Source organism: Caretta caretta, chromosome 8 (assembly GCF_965140235.1).
Source record: "Caretta caretta isolate rCarCar2 chromosome 8, rCarCar1.hap1, whole genome shotgun sequence".
NCBI classification, from domain to species: domain Eukaryota; kingdom Metazoa; phylum Chordata; order Testudines; family Cheloniidae; genus Caretta; species Caretta caretta.
The window spans coordinates 38,346,620-38,362,924 of NC_134213.1; the positions used below are offsets into that span (position 1 = coordinate 38,346,620).

A 16,305-nucleotide genomic window follows, 5' to 3' on the forward strand; every position below is an offset into this window, starting at 1 on the left:
AAGAATTTGCTAAATTTAAAAGTACCCCAAATTCTTCTCCTTCCCTTTCAGACAGTGTCTGAATTGCTGAACTGCTGTACTTTCGTTAAGAAAACTTCCGTTTCCGAATAATTTCTGAAAATTATGTTGTGACAAATGGAATTTTCTGTAATATTTTCATGTGCCTAAGTTTCCTTCTGTAGTTACTCAGTGGATGCAAAAGGGACTTGGAACAGAGTAGGAAACATGAGTTGTGTGTCTCCTAGCTGTATGGGGTGGAATGAATGGGTCATTAAAGAACTGGTTGAAACTGACCCAGATAAACAGAGGCTCCAGAAAGACAATGAGACCACACGCACGCACGCATGCACGCACGCACGCACGGACTGAAAAATTGACATCTAACAGCAGGAAACCCTGTTAGGCAGAACATGTGAACTCGTCTGGAGAAGAAAGGAGAAAGGTATCAAGTGACTGGAATAAGGGCTGTGCTTCGGAGAGACATACAGCTCTTATCTGGGACTGAGGACCAGGAAGAAAGCCAGAGCCAGCTTGTACTGGCTGGACCACGATGGACTATGTCTTAATCTTTGCCTCTCTTTGCAACCTAAGGACTTCCATATACTGTGTGCCAAGTGACTAATACATTATTACCTTGTTTTGAAATGGCTGCCTGCTGTTCCTGAAAATATTCACTGAAAGCCTTTTGCATGAAAGAGGGACAGTGCAAGCCTTCCATCAGAGTCTGTCTTGCCTGGATTTGCTACAGAGAGTCATGGTCAGATACAGTGATCACTAGTGCCTGAAAACTCAGTTTTTGGAATTTCGGAGACCATGGGCCTGCTCCTCAGGAACTGTGTGAACCCTTGGGGTTTGGCATATTAAAAGGGTCACTGTCAAGGGACTGGTTATTGCTGGGGCATAAACCAGACTCTGTGGATCCATGACAGATGTCACTGTCCTTTTAGGTGTACAATCTTCTCTTCAGCCTCCGGAATGACATTGCAGCCATTATTTTAAATGGCTGCCTAACAATATCTTTTCAAATTGGATAATCCTGTTAACATTCTTCAGAAAGAAATTGCAATCATTTAATAATTTCTCTGGAGGTATTTAAAGGTCCATAAAAATAATAACTCTATTTGGTCAAAATTCAGAAAGAAGGTATTAGATATTTTTACAGACAGTAAGTATAATTAACAAAATTGCTGGGTAAATGATTCATATGGACAGCAGTTCTCTGCCCTAATCAACAGATATATAATTTATTCCAGATTATTTCTTCACCATGAAGGAGTTTAATAATAGTTTTAAAATTAGTCTTGCATAATCCTTCAATATTATCTGTAACTGGTGTCCCTGGGTATTTAATTTCCTCCCAAAGACTCAAAGATTGTAAATGTAGTATCCTACATTTGGAGAGTCCAATCAGCAGTATTTCTGTTTTGTGTAGTTTTAATTTTGTTTCCTAAAGTATAGAACATTAATCCAGAATGCAGGCATCCTCAATGATAGATTATAGGGCCTGGGGTGTAAGTGTTCATGTCTAATGGTTAGAGTCAGGCTCATGGAACCAGAACTGGGGTCAGAGTCAGGTGTCAAGCCAAAGGTCAGAGCTGGAGTCATGTGTAGCGCATAGAAGCAGGGATCTGGAATGAGCCAGGAAAGGAGGAACAGAGAGGGATCTTGAATAAGGATGACAGGAACCAGGAACAGGCAGAAAGGCAGGGCTCAGGCAGTAGCAGCAAGTTAGGAATTAATCTAGTTGCTCAGATAACATCTGTGCCTCTTTCTGGTTTAGGTAGAGCATCCCAGCTAGTTGGTCTGCTGGATATCTCCCCCAGCCAGGAGCTTTGTGGGTGGGGCCTTCGCAAGATAGAGCTTCACTGGCTCCCTTCTCAACTGGGTCAGGTGGGTTGCTGGGTGGTGGCCTTGGTGTGAGGACTGTGTAGGGACACCTGGGCAGAAGTTCAAGGACTGTGATCCATCACATAGATTTACATGATCGTGTTAAAGCATAATAGCATCAGCTTAGATCAACACTTTTTGATGTATCCTGTTATGAAAGCAAATAATAGAGGAAACTTGGGTATGCCTGATACATTCTTCTTTCCAACTTTATAACATTGGCCATGGACCACTCTGTAGATCAGAAATATATCAATGAAAATTAAGGCTGGATATAAATATTGTTATGCATTGAACTAAGAAAAGCCACACAACCCGGTCAAAAGCCTTCTGAGCATTAGAGAGAATGAAATCATTGCTTGACATTTTGCTGTCCAATGGTGATTAGAAAAGCTGCTTCCAGTTATATGTACAGATTTATATGGATGTATTTATTTTCATATTACCTTTTCAATTCTAATAGCATATGTCAAACTGTTCTATAGTGGCTCAAGAGAGTGGCTACTAACTTCAGTGGTATGTTAGAAAACAGGCCACAAACCCCAAACTGGCTGTGAGTTCTCTGGTTAGATTTAAACAACCAGTTATCAAGTGTAAACTCCTCAGGCACTATAACAACCTTAACATGGAGTCAGAAACAGTCTCATCTGTCTTTCTATCCAGGGGAGCTTGCCTGTGGGATAGATGATTCTCAGGTTACTCCCACTCCCAAAGGACCAGTCACTTACCTCAGGTCAATTGCACCTTAGATCGCAAACCAAAGACAATACTTGTAGCCAATCCTATAATAAACTATCTAAAGATTTATTATGTAAAAAAAGGAGACAAGAGAGTTGTTTACAAGATTAAAGCTGGTAAATATATATACATACAAATAAGTTCCAATCTTAAATTAAAAACAAACAAACAAACCAGAAGCTTTTATAATAAGCAAGCTCTGTATGTCCTGTAGGGCTAACTCAGGCTAAGCACTGGGGATCTTTTGGTCATCCTTTCCACCTCACAGTCCAAGCAGCATAAAGATACACTTCCTTCTTGTGAAGGGTTTTTACCCCTTCCCTCCTTCTGCTTCAAGTGAAAACTTAGCTGGTTGGAGGAATTCACTTGAACCTTTCCTCTTCATTGGCAGGTGGGGGAAGGGAAGGAGAAGGGGGCATGGAAAGGCAGGGTAGAGCAGAACAATCAACAAAAGGTTTTATTCTCTGATGTTCCATAATAATTCATCTGGCGTCAATGGGCCTTTTTGTCAGGTGGGACATAACACCTTCTATTGGATACTAGTACTTCACACTAGTTAATACTTCTCTCCTGTCTCCTGACTTATACAGTTACAGGGGCTCACAATGCAAATGCTCATATATTACCTTACAACATGGGATATGGATGTTTTAAGTGAGATTAATTCATGCAGCAACTTACAAGCATTCAATAAAGTCTAAACACTAAGCACATTATTATAATTCTAATACCTATTTTAAGAATACTAATACAGAGATGAACCAGACTGATTTCAGCTATTTGTTTGTCAGTATTCAAGTAAGGCCTGGGGACCTTGGCATAAGCTGGCACCTGCTTTGCCAGCATCACAGCATAGACAGAGCCATTATGTTAGTGACATTATTCATGAAAGAAGTTGGGAGATATGATTATTAGATACGGATTTCCCTTTTGCAGCAGCAAGACCACTGTAGCATTTATTAGTCTCATTTTATTTCTGTAATTTTCAGTGGTAGGCATGGACCCAGTTTGCCAAATTGGGGCTTCTGTTATCACCCACAACTTATTTTAATTTACATTTATATATACATTTTAAATCCCAGTTGTTCCCCCTTGTCTTATTTCTTTCTTGTCTTTCTTTTGAATATACTTGTGTGTTAAGTTTAACCAATGCTAATTCATTATACTGTTTATTTTTATTCTATTTTAACTCATTATTTCAGGCTATTGATTTTATTAAAGGATAAACTGGCTTATTTCCAAAGGTTTTAATCATCCTTCTATATCTGTGACCTGCTGGCTTCTTGAGATCCTGGAGATTTTCCTCTGGTTATGTCAATAATTCCAGGAAATGTGTGGCATCTCCTGATTTTTGAAATAAGGAAACATTGAAAAGTATCCAAAGCATTTCAGGATATGAGAAAGCTTGTGTGTGGAGCACTGTGCAAACAGTTCATTAATGATAGTCCTTGGCTCAGACAGCTTCCAATATAAAATGGAGTTTACTAGTCTGAAAGACTTAGGTCTCTAGGAGCTAGAAATATTAATGCTTTTTTCCCTTTGTGATTTTAAAACAAGATAAAATACCATACTTTTACATTTGGTGTGTGCACTGACTTAAGAGTGTATGTGGTAGACTCCAGTCTTCTGGCAAGATAAATAACCTTTTCCCTATCCTGAAAATTTAAACAAGTTTCCTGTAATAGTTTTGGGCTGGTTGATTCTCTGGACCCTTTCAGATCAATGACAGATGACGTGACCTTAATAAAGATTTCTTTAAAAAGGAGCCCATAAACTGGAGCATGTTATTGGCTCGTTCCATTTCTGGTAAATTAATTAAATGCGGAGTAGAGTTTCTGGCTATGTTCCCTAGGCCACCTGTTTGATAGATACTTTTAAATAATTACTCTGAATCTTGCTGATCTTTATTTCCACTCTGTGGCTTTTCTGTTTTCAAGCCTTCCACCTCTTAATACGAAGTGAGCTTCCACTAGCCTTTCCTGAGAGGCCTCTGTGCCGTTTCATATATTTCAGGACAGCAGGAAGAGCACCAACCTGTTCTGAAAGTTTCATGTTTCCATTGTGCAATGCATTAAGAATTTCCATTACTTTCATTAAATTAATTCAGTGGCTTCTTGAGCTATTCCACTGCAATGTGTCTTTGTCGTGGACTGCTCAGGTGGGGAGTTGTAAGAGGACGCCCGCAGTCAGGTGGATTCTGACTGGAGAAGATCCGAATTGCCAAGCCACCATGTTTTTGTCGGCTGGTTTTAAGTTCAGCCATCTTCTAATCTAGAGAGAAAGTTCCTTAGGGCTTTTGAGTTGCTTTCTAGAGGCGAGGCATTGCTGGGGGAGCAGAGCTCTGGCTGTAGCGATCTGTCACAATATAGGGTCACTTGATGTCTACCCGATAATTTATATTTAGAAACACAGGTAGAGATTTTGCAAAATGTCTATTATTCACCAGGCATGAAGTAATGGTGTGGGGATATTTATTCAGAAATACGTCATATTACAAAATAAAACGAGCACCCAGCCTGGGCAAAAGGGAAAATGTTCCTTGAGTTTTCACATTCACTTCACTAACAATTACTGTCACAACACCTAACTTACATGTAGTTGTAGTTAGCAGGCCTATTATAGTTCATTGTGACTTGTTAGTTCCATTCTGTGTACAGTCATTAACTGTAAAGGGACTCACCAATGCATTTCGTAAAATAAGGTGGAAAGTTTTCAAATGAAAGTGTACTTTAAAACCCGAACAAGAATGATGTTTTACTTTTTCTTTTACTGAACACCTGAAAGATGGAAAGCCTTTAACTTTCTGCATTCAGATAAGTATAAAAACCATATTATATATTTCCAGTTAGCTGATGCATATTTCCTCTTTGCAAAAGACAAAACAAGTATGAGAGATCATTAATTTAAATACTAACTTAGCTAACACTAATATTGGGGGCGGAGACCAGGCTACAAGAATCTCACCTCAGGGACGGCAAAAAAATTAGACGCCATGTACTACAACCCACAGTATCAGCATTGCTCCAGACTTTTAACGATTATTCCTTCTGAAATTAAGTTCCGATGACAGGACAATCTACAAAAAATAGATTAGAGCCAATAATTAAGTATAGTTGATCAAAAGAGTCCTTATACCATAATGGGAGGGTGGAACGGGGAACAGGAAGGAATGATGATTAAATATAAGGAAAAGAAAGAGCTAGCAACAGACTTTATATGTACACCACAAGGTGTCGCTGTTGACTGAACGTACATTTTCATTGAAAGGAAAAAAGACAGCTCCTCCCACCGTATTCATAACAACATCTGCAGCAAATCAGAGACTGATCGGCATTGCAAAGGTTCAGTTCGAGTCGTGGAAGGCAAAGACGTGGCAGGATATATTAAAGCATATTTATTTTCAGGCAAAAACTTGGATTTTATTTGTTAGCCGGCTCTCTCCGCATTCGCAATGAATCTTCTCTGGGGAGACTCCCTGGTAACCGGGCAGCTGCTGCGGCTGGTTCTGCTACACACGGCCTGGGAGGTGGGCAGCGGCCAGGTCAGTTATTCCCTGCCGGAGGAATTCAAACAAGGCACCATTGTGGGCCGACTGGCCCAGGACCTGGGGCTGGAGGTGTCGGAGCTGGTGCCTCGGATGTCCCAGATGGTGTCCAAAGGCAGGGGAGACTATTTTGAGGTAAATTTTCAGAGCGGCGTTTTGTTTGTTAAGTCGCCAGTAGACAGGGAAGAGGTGTGCTGCCAGAGCCCCCTGTGCGCCATTGACCTGGAGGTGATAGTGGACAAACCCCTGAGGATATTTCACGTGGAAGTGGAGATACAGGATATAAATGACAATGCTCCTGTTTTCTCGGTAAACGAAGAAAAACTGAGTATAGCAGAATCACTGACGCTTCCAGGTTCGCGTTTCCCACTAGAGGGCGCATCTGATGCAGATTTTGGTACAAACTCGCTGCTAACCTATAAACTCAGCCCAAGTGAATATTTCACCATAAAGGTGCAAACTAATGAAGAGCAAAGTAAATCTTTAATCCTTGTTTTACAGCAATCTCTGGACAGAGAGGAAACTCCTGAGCATCGTTTATTGTTCACCGCCACTGACAGGGGCAAACCGGAGCTGACGGGCACAGTTCAGCTGGTGATCACTGTGCTGGATGTGAATGATAACGCCCCTTCTTTTCATCAATCTAGTTATAAGGTTCGATTGTTAGAAAATACAGCTGATGGATCAATGGTAATTAAAGTGAACGCAACCGACTTAGATGAGGGAATTAATAAGGATATTTTATATACACTCCGCGGTGTTACTCAACCCAATGTAAGTGCCACGTTTAGAATAGATTCAAATACTGGAGAGATCAGAGTAAATGGAGAACTGGATTTCGAAAACACTAAATTACATGAAGTTCGAGTAGAGGCCACCGACAAAGGTAATTTCCCATTATCTGGGCACTGCAGTGTTTTCGTAGAAGTGTTAGACGTGAACGATAACGCCCCTGAGTTAACAATAACGTCTCACTCTCTGCCGGTGCCGGAGGACGCTCCCCCGGGGACAGTGGTGGCTCTTATTAGCGTCTCCGACCGGCACTCGGGAGACAACGGCAAAGTCACCTGCTCCATCCCCCGGACCTGCCCTTTCAGCTCGTCTCCACCTTTAAAAATTATCACTCGCTGGTGCTGGCAGAGGCCGTGGATCGGGAGCGAGTGTCTGAATATAAGATCCTGGTGACAGCCAGAGACGAAGGGGCCCCGTCTCTCTCGGCCAGCAGCAGCATTTTGGTGCCGATCGCGGATGTGAACGGTAACGCCCCTGCTTTCCCTCAGCCCGTGTACACGGTGTTTGTGAAGGAAAACAACCGTCCCGGGGCCCATCTCTTGAGCGTGTCAGCGTCGGACCCGGACGTGCGGGAAAACGCCTTTGTGAGCTACTCGGTGGTGGAGCGCAGTGTGGGAGAGCAGCAGCCCGTGTCCAGCTACATCTCGGTGCACTCGGAGAGCGGGCACATCTATGGGCTGCAGCCCTTTGACTACGAGGAGCTGCAAGTGCTGCAGTTCCAGGTGAGCGCGAGGGACGCCGGGTTCCCCTCCTTGTGCGGGAACGTGACCGTGCAGCTCTTCGTCCTGGATGAAAATGACAACGCGCCGGCAGTGTCCCCGCCTGGCTCCGGCCGCGGCTCGCCAGGGCCCGAGCTGGTTCCGCTGTCGGCCGGCGCAGGGCACGTGGTGGGCAAGGTCCGAGCGGTGGATGTGGATTCCGGCTACAACGCGTGGCTTCGCTACGAAGTGCAGGAGGCCGGGGCTGCGGGGCCTTTCCGGGTGGGTGTGTACAGCGGGGAGATCAGCACCACGCGGGCCTTGGAGGAGGCGGACGGCCCCAGCCAGAGACTCGTGATCCTGGTGAAGGACCATGGGGAGCCGGCGCTGTCAGCGACAGCCACGGTCAGCCTGTCCCTGGTGGAGAGTCCGCAGGCTGTGAAATGGGACTCGAGGCAAAGGGTCGGGAGCGAAAGGCCCTTGGTTGACCTGAACGTGTCTTTAACGATCGCCATTTGCTCGTTGTCCGGGCTGTTTGTGTTGGTGATTGTCGTGTACGTTGGCCTGAGATGCCACCCGGGTCCGGAAGTGATGTGCGGTCCTGGGAAAGCCACCGTGGTGTGCTCGAGCGAAGTGGGGAGTTGGTCGTATTCGCAGCGCCAGAGCCGGAAGCTGTGTGTCTGGGAAGGCACCGCCAAGAATGACTTGATGGTTTTCCGCCCCAACTTTCCTCACTCCTCGGAAAATGGAGAGGCAGGGAAGGGGCAGATTCTCACACCAAATGTGTCTGGCCAGGTGAGTTTCATGAATTTGTTCTATATTTGTTTGTGAATTTTTAAAAAATGTTAATTCCTTAATGTATTTGAAGAAATTAAACTAAGACGTGTTGCTTTATAAGCCACCTTTTCGCTCCATTAGATTTAGGAAGACAGTTTCAACATTATTAATTAAAGTGATAATTATTTTTGAGTATGAAATAATAGTAAAAACATATATAGCGGATGAGAGCAGTTGTTCTCTCCTCCGAAGGTGACCAGTTAAAGATACTTCTGAAGAAGGTTCAGGGATCTCCCTAATGGGCAATTATGGGAAAACCTGGCCTATAGGTGAACCCCTGGCACATAGATGTTGGTTTATGTTATGAAACATTAGGTTTTTATAGCTTTTAGTGGTATTTTATTCTTTCTAAACTAATTGTAATTTTAAATTATCTAAACACACCTTTCATCTTTGATTGTTTCTCAATAAACTGTTGGTCTCTTCAGTGTCTAGAGGCAGAGAGTTCCACAAGTCGACAATGTACGGCGTAAAATGTGTTTTATTTTATCAATTTTAAATTGGTTCCTCCTCAGTTTCATTTCTCTTGTTCTTGTTTTATGATAAGCGATAAACCAGAATTTTTCACTGATATTTGTCTGTATAATTCATTATATTGTATGGCTCTTTCAAGTACCCTATCACTCATCTCCTCTCTCAACAGTTTTAATCCTTTCAGTATCACCTATTTTTCATTCCAGCTCGCTCGATTACTTTATTTAATTGAATAGTTTCAGTGGAAATTTTAATGGATGAAAGGTAAATAGCTAAAATATTTTGGTGAGAACAATGCCCTAAGTTATTTTTCTGATGAATTATTATGTATAATATATGAATTATTATGTATACGTTAGCTTTAAACATGAGTAGATGTTGTAACAGTTATTGTTAGTCACAATTGATAGGAAATTTAAATGTTGACACAGTTGCTGAAAAATCATATGGAGCTATAGAGATTTGTGGTTGACAATTGCATCTTCGAAGACGCAGTAATAGTAATAATAATAATAAGAAGAAGAAAAACACTATTGTTCTAAAGTTGTCATCTGTTGCACAATATAAGCAGAGCAATAATTTTCTGCTTCTGCATTAACTTCAGACTATGCAACATGTTTACAGTGCTAGACAATTTCAGCAGAGAAATGCAAAAGGAAGAAACAACTTGAAATTACACTTTCTTTTCTTGTTTGGAGCTGGTAATAGGAGATGCAAAGAGAGTGAATGTAAGCCAAGCATTGGCTGACTTTCACACAAATATTGACTTTTAAAATATGTTGCTATAAAAGTAAGTAATTATTTTTGTGGTGTAATTTATTTCAGAAAGAAGATTAAATATTGTGACTTATTTGAAGGAATTCAAATGCTTTCAGATATTAGGATTATGCTCCCAAAATCACGCCACTTGTTTCCCTTCGTAATTGGTATATACTGGTCATAATAATAGTCCTGATTGTCTTCTCATTTATTCCTGAGATCAATGGAGTTATGAAGTGAAAAAACATGGAATGTGAGAGAAAAATTTGTCTGAATATTAATTTGCTGAGAGGTTGCAAGTGTCTGTAATATGAAGATCATGAAGATGTAATTATATTTATAAGTATAGAATGTCATTTTAAAACTATGGGATTTTGGTGCTGAAAAGAGACAATAGAAAGTTTTAGAAACGAAAACTGTGATTTTTTACATTAAAGGCAAATTGTACCTTTCTCTTATTCCTTCCATTCAGGGTAGGTACTAGAAACTGACTCCAGACGACAGAACATTCAGATTTAAGTATATATACGTAACCCTTCTGCCTGAAAGAGTTGGCAGCAACAAGGGCCAGGTTCAATATCTAGGGGATCCATTCCAATAACACAATGCAAACCAGCTCGAGCCCCCACCCAGTGACCTGGGACAAATATATACCACCCCTGCTGCTATATATACTTCCCCTCTCGCAAGCACCTAGTCTGAGTGTAGCAGAAAGCCTTTTAATAACAGAGAGAAACAATGTGGCATTATGTTGGGGAAACACCACCAACAGGATTCATAACACAACCCATGAGCAAAAAACCCACCCCAAGCAAATTGGGGCATGCCCTTTCCCTTTGGTTCTTGAGTCCAGCAACCCCAAATCATCCAAAGTCCCAAAAGTCCAATGACCCAAAAGTCTCTGTCCCTGGTCAGGGCAGCCCCTGAGTTCGAAAGTTTATCTGCAGAGCTTTACCTCCCAATCTGGGTGGAGATGGGGGTGGGGGTAACAGGCACCTTACATCATCTGAAGCTGACCACCCCACAGCTCCATAGGCCTTCACTCCATTCCACCAGCCACCCCACTAACTGCTTTGCCCAGTGCCGTAGCCCACAAGCAGCTCCCGCCGTCCCAAGAACTGCTCTGCGTCCCACCAGCAGCTACCACTGTCCTATTAACTGCTCCACCAGCCTGTCCACAAGGTACTCCAGCCATCCTGCAAACTTCTCCACAATATATCTTCAGGCTCCCCCACTACTTAACACAACACTCAGTGATTTCTGCTCTTAGTCAGTTCAGCTCTTTGGTGAATTCAGCTTGTAGCAGGGGAGCCTCAGTGCTGGTGCACCATTAGACCTAAGTGAGCTCAGCAGTCTGTAACTAGACTCCTAATGAAATCAAAATTAGCTCTGATATTCCACAGTGGAGAGAGGAAGAAGTGCAATTAGCATGTAAGGCCCTCACCAAGGGGCCCATGCCACCAAGTATAAATACTTTTCCCCAACCTCTCTCAATTCATAGAGTTTTGGAACCCATGACCCTTGCCTAGCAAGTGCTACTTAGTTGATGGTGAGTCCGTCCATCATAACAAAAGGCCAAGTACAGTTCCAAGCACAGTTCCCATAATCAGGGTAATAACAATTTATTCTTCCTGCCCCAATAACAGAGACACTGGGGATCCCACAGCAGCCAAAGTGACCATTTGGGCAGCTATGGCCTCATTCTAGGCGTGGTGGGTGTGCCTATGCAAATGATATCAGCCCTTGAAGTTCTTTTCCACAACTTGCCACACCTCACCGCCAGATGTCAGGATGGAGCTCATCCTGACACTGCTTACATATAGATGAACATATTTATATTAAAAGTTCAAACTGAGGAGTTCAGGCCAGGAGGGAACACTGCTACATTTTGGGTGAGGCATGCTTTTTAAAAAATGCTCCTAAATGAAAAGGGATTTTTTTCTTTTAAATCAATAGAAAACAAACACTTTTGGAAGGGTCTTTCTTCAGTCACTGTGTACTGACTGTAACTCTGGTTTGAAGAATTTGCTAAATTTAAAAGTACCCCAAATTCTTCTCCTTCCCTTTCAGACAGTGTCTGAATTGCTGAACTGCTGTACTTTCGTTAAGAAAACTTCCGTTTCCGAATAATTTCTGAAAATTATGTTGTGACAAATGGAATTTTCTGTAATATTTTCATGTGCCTAAGTTTCCTTCTGTAGTTACTCAGTGGATGCAAAAGGGACTTGGAACAGAGTAGGAAACATGAGTTGTGTGTCTCCTAGCTGTATGGGGTGGAATGAATGGGTCATTAAAGAACTGGTTGAAACTGACCCAGATAAACAGAGGCTCCAGAAAGACAATGAGACCACACGCACGCACGCATGCACGCACGCACGCACGGACTGAAAAATTGACATCTAACAGCAGGAAACCCTGTTAGGCAGAACATGTGAACTCGTCTGGAGAAGAAAGGAGAAAGGTATCAAGTGACTGGAATAAGGGCTGTGCTTCGGAGAGACATACAGCTCTTATCTGGGACTGAGGACCAGGAAGAAAGCCAGAGCCAGCTTGTACTGGCTGGACCACGATGGACTATGTCTTAATCTTTGCCTCTCTTTGCAACCTAAGGACTTCCATATACTGTGTGCCAAGTGACTAATACATTATTACCTTGTTTTGAAATGGCTGCCTGCTGTTCCTGAAAATATTCACTGAAAGCCTTTTGCATGAAAGAGGGACAGTGCAAGCCTTCCATCAGAGTCTGTCTTGCCTGGATTTGCTACAGAGAGTCATGGTCAGATACAGTGATCACTAGTGCCTGAAAACTCAGTTTTTGGAATTTCGGAGACCATGGGCCTGCTCCTCAGGAACTGTGTGAACCCTTGGGGTTTGGCATATTAAAAGGGTCACTGTCAAGGGACTGGTTATTGCTGGGGCATAAACCAGACTCTGTGGATCCATGACAGATGTCACTGTCCTTTTAGGTGTACAATCTTCTCTTCAGCCTCCGGAATGACATTGCAGCCATTATTTTAAATGGCTGCCTAACAATATCTTTTCAAATTGGATAATCCTGTTAACATTCTTCAGAAAGAAATTGCAATCATTTAATAATTTCTCTGGAGGTATTTAAAGGTCCATAAAAATAATAACTCTATTTGGTCAAAATTCAGAAAGAAGGTATTAGATATTTTTACAGACAGTAAGTATAATTAACAAAATTGCTGGGTAAATGATTCATATGGACAGCAGTTCTCTGCCCTAATCAACAGATATATAATTTATTCCAGATTATTTCTTCACCATGAAGGAGTTTAATAATAGTTTTAAAATTAGTCTTGCATAATCCTTCAATATTATCTGTAACTGGTGTCCCTGGGTATTTAATTTCCTCCCAAAGACTCAAAGATTGTAAATGTAGTATCCTACATTTGGAGAGTCCAATCAGCAGTATTTCTGTTTTGTGTAGTTTTAATTTTGTTTCCTAAAGTATAGAACATTAATCCAGAATGCAGGCATCCTCAATGATAGATTATAGGGCCTGGGGTGTAAGTGTTCATGTCTAATGGTTAGAGTCAGGCTCATGGAACCAGAACTGGGGTCAGAGTCAGGTGTCAAGCCAAAGGTCAGAGCTGGAGTCATGTGTAGCGCATAGAAGCAGGGATCTGGAATGAGCCAGGAAAGGAGGAACAGAGAGGGATCTTGAATAAGGATGACAGGAACCAGGAACAGGCAGAAAGGCAGGGCTCAGGCAGTAGCAGCAAGTTAGGAATTAATCTAGTTGCTCAGATAACATCTGTGCCTCTTTCTGGTTTAGGTAGAGCATCCCAGCTAGTTGGTCTGCTGGATATCTCCCCCAGCCAGGAGCTTTGTGGGTGGGGCCTTCGCAAGATAGAGCTTCACTGGCTCCCTTCTCAACTGGGTCAGGTGGGTTGCTGGGTGGTGGCCTTGGTGTGAGGACTGTGTAGGGACACCTGGGCAGAAGTTCAAGGACTGTGATCCATCACATAGATTTACATGATCGTGTTAAAGCATAATAGCATCAGCTTAGATCAACACTTTTTGATGTATCCTGTTATGAAAGCAAATAATAGAGGAAACTTGGGTATGCCTGATACATTCTTCTTTCCAACTTTATAACATTGGCCATGGACCACTCTGTAGATCAGAAATATATCAATGAAAATTAAGGCTGGATATAAATATTGTTATGCATTGAACTAAGAAAAGCCACACAACCCGGTCAAAAGCCTTCTGAGCATTAGAGAGAATGAAATCATTGCTTGACATTTTGCTGTCCAATGGTGATTAGAAAAGCTGCTTCCAGTTATATGTACAGATTTATATGGATGTATTTATTTTCATATTACCTTTTCAATTCTAATAGCATATGTCAAACTGTTCTATAGTGGCTCAAGAGAGTGGCTACTAACTTCAGTGGTATGTTAGAAAACAGGCCACAAACCCCAAACTGGCTGTGAGTTCTCTGGTTAGATTTAAACAACCAGTTATCAAGTGTAAACTCCTCAGGCACTATAACAACCTTAACATGGAGTCAGAAACAGTCTCATCTGTCTTTCTATCCAGGGGAGCTTGCCTGTGGGATAGATGATTCTCAGGTTACTCCCACTCCCAAAGGACCAGTCACTTACCTCAGGTCAATTGCACCTTAGATCGCAAACCAAAGACAATACTTGTAGCCAATCCTATAATAAACTATCTAAAGATTTATTATGTAAAAAAAGGAGACAAGAGAGTTGTTTACAAGATTAAAGCTGGTAAATATATATACATACAAATAAGTTCCAATCTTAAATTAAAAACAAACAAACAAACCAGAAGCTTTTATAATAAGCAAGCTCTGTATGTCCTGTAGGGCTAACTCAGGCTAAGCACTGGGGATCTTTTGGTCATCCTTTCCACCTCACAGTCCAAGCAGCATAAAGATACACTTCCTTCTTGTGAAGGGTTTTTACCCCTTCCCTCCTTCTGCTTCAAGTGAAAACTTAGCTGGTTGGAGGAATTCACTTGAACCTTTCCTCTTCATTGGCAGGTGGGGGAAGGGAAGGAGAAGGGGGCATGGAAAGGCAGGGTAGAGCAGAACAATCAACAAAAGGTTTTATTCTCTGATGTTCCATAATAATTCATCTGGCGTCAATGGGCCTTTTTGTCAGGTGGGACATAACACCTTCTATTGGATACTAGTACTTCACACTAGTTAATACTTCTCTCCTGTCTCCTGACTTATACAGTTACAGGGGCTCACAATGCAAATGCTCATATATTACCTTACAACATGGGATATGGATGTTTTAAGTGAGATTAATTCATGCAGCAACTTACAAGCATTCAATAAAGTCTAAACACTAAGCACATTATTATAATTCTAATACCTATTTTAAGAATACTAATACAGAGATGAACCAGACTGATTTCAGCTATTTGTTTGTCAGTATTCAAGTAAGGCCTGGGGACCTTGGCATAAGCTGGCACCTGCTTTGCCAGCATCACAGCATAGACAGAGCCATTATGTTAGTGACATTATTCATGAAAGAAGTTGGGAGATATGATTATTAGATACGGATTTCCCTTTTGCAGCAGCAAGACCACTGTAGCATTTATTAGTCTCATTTTATTTCTGTAATTTTCAGTGGTAGGCATGGACCCAGTTTGCCAAATTGGGGCTTCTGTTATCACCCACAACTTATTTTAATTTACATTTATATATACATTTTAAATCCCAGTTGTTCCCCCTTGTCTTATTTCTTTCTTGTCTTTCTTTTGAATATACTTGTGTGTTAAGTTTAACCAATGCTAATTCATTATACTGTTTATTTTTATTCTATTTTAACTCATTATTTCAGGCTATTGATTTTATTAAAGGATAAACTGGCTTATTTCCAAAGGTTTTAATCATCCTTCTATATCTGTGACCTGCTGGCTTCTTGAGATCCTGGAGATTTTCCTCTGGTTATGTCAATAATTCCAGGAAATGTGTGGCATCTCCTGATTTTTGAAATAAGGAAACATTGAAAAGTATCCAAAGCATTTCAGGATATGAGAAAGCTTGTGTGTGGAGCACTGTGCAAACAGTTCATTAATGATAGTCCTTGGCTCAGACAGCTTCCAATATAAAATGGAGTTTACTAGTCTGAAAGACTTAGGTCTCTAGGAGCTAGAAATATTAATGCTTTTTTCCCTTTGTGATTTTAAAACAAGATAAAATACCATACTTTTACATTTGGTGTGTGCACTGACTTAAGAGTGTATGTGGTAGACTCCAGTCTTCTGGCAAGATAAATAACCTTTTCCCTATCCTGAAAATTTAAACAAGTTTCCTGTAATAGTTTTGGGCTGGTTGATTCTCTGGACCCTTTCAGATCAATGACAGATGACGTGACCTTAATAAAGATTTCTTTAAAAAGGAGCCCATAAACTGGAGCATGTTATTGGCTCGTTCCATTTCTGGTAAATTAATTAAATGCGGAGTAGAGTTTCTGGCTATGTTCCCTAGGCCACCTGTTTGATAGATACTTTTAAATAATTACTCTGAATCTTGCTGATCTTTATTTCCACTCTGTGGCTTTTCTGTTT

At 41.5% G+C, this 16,305-nt stretch overlaps 1 pseudogene; it reads left to right on the forward strand.

The window, feature by feature from the left end:
* Positions 1-5,969: 5,969 nt before the first annotated feature.
* LOC125641574 (protocadherin alpha-13-like) overlaps positions 5,970-16,305 on the forward strand; it is a 174,205-nt pseudogene continuing 163,869 nt past the window's right edge.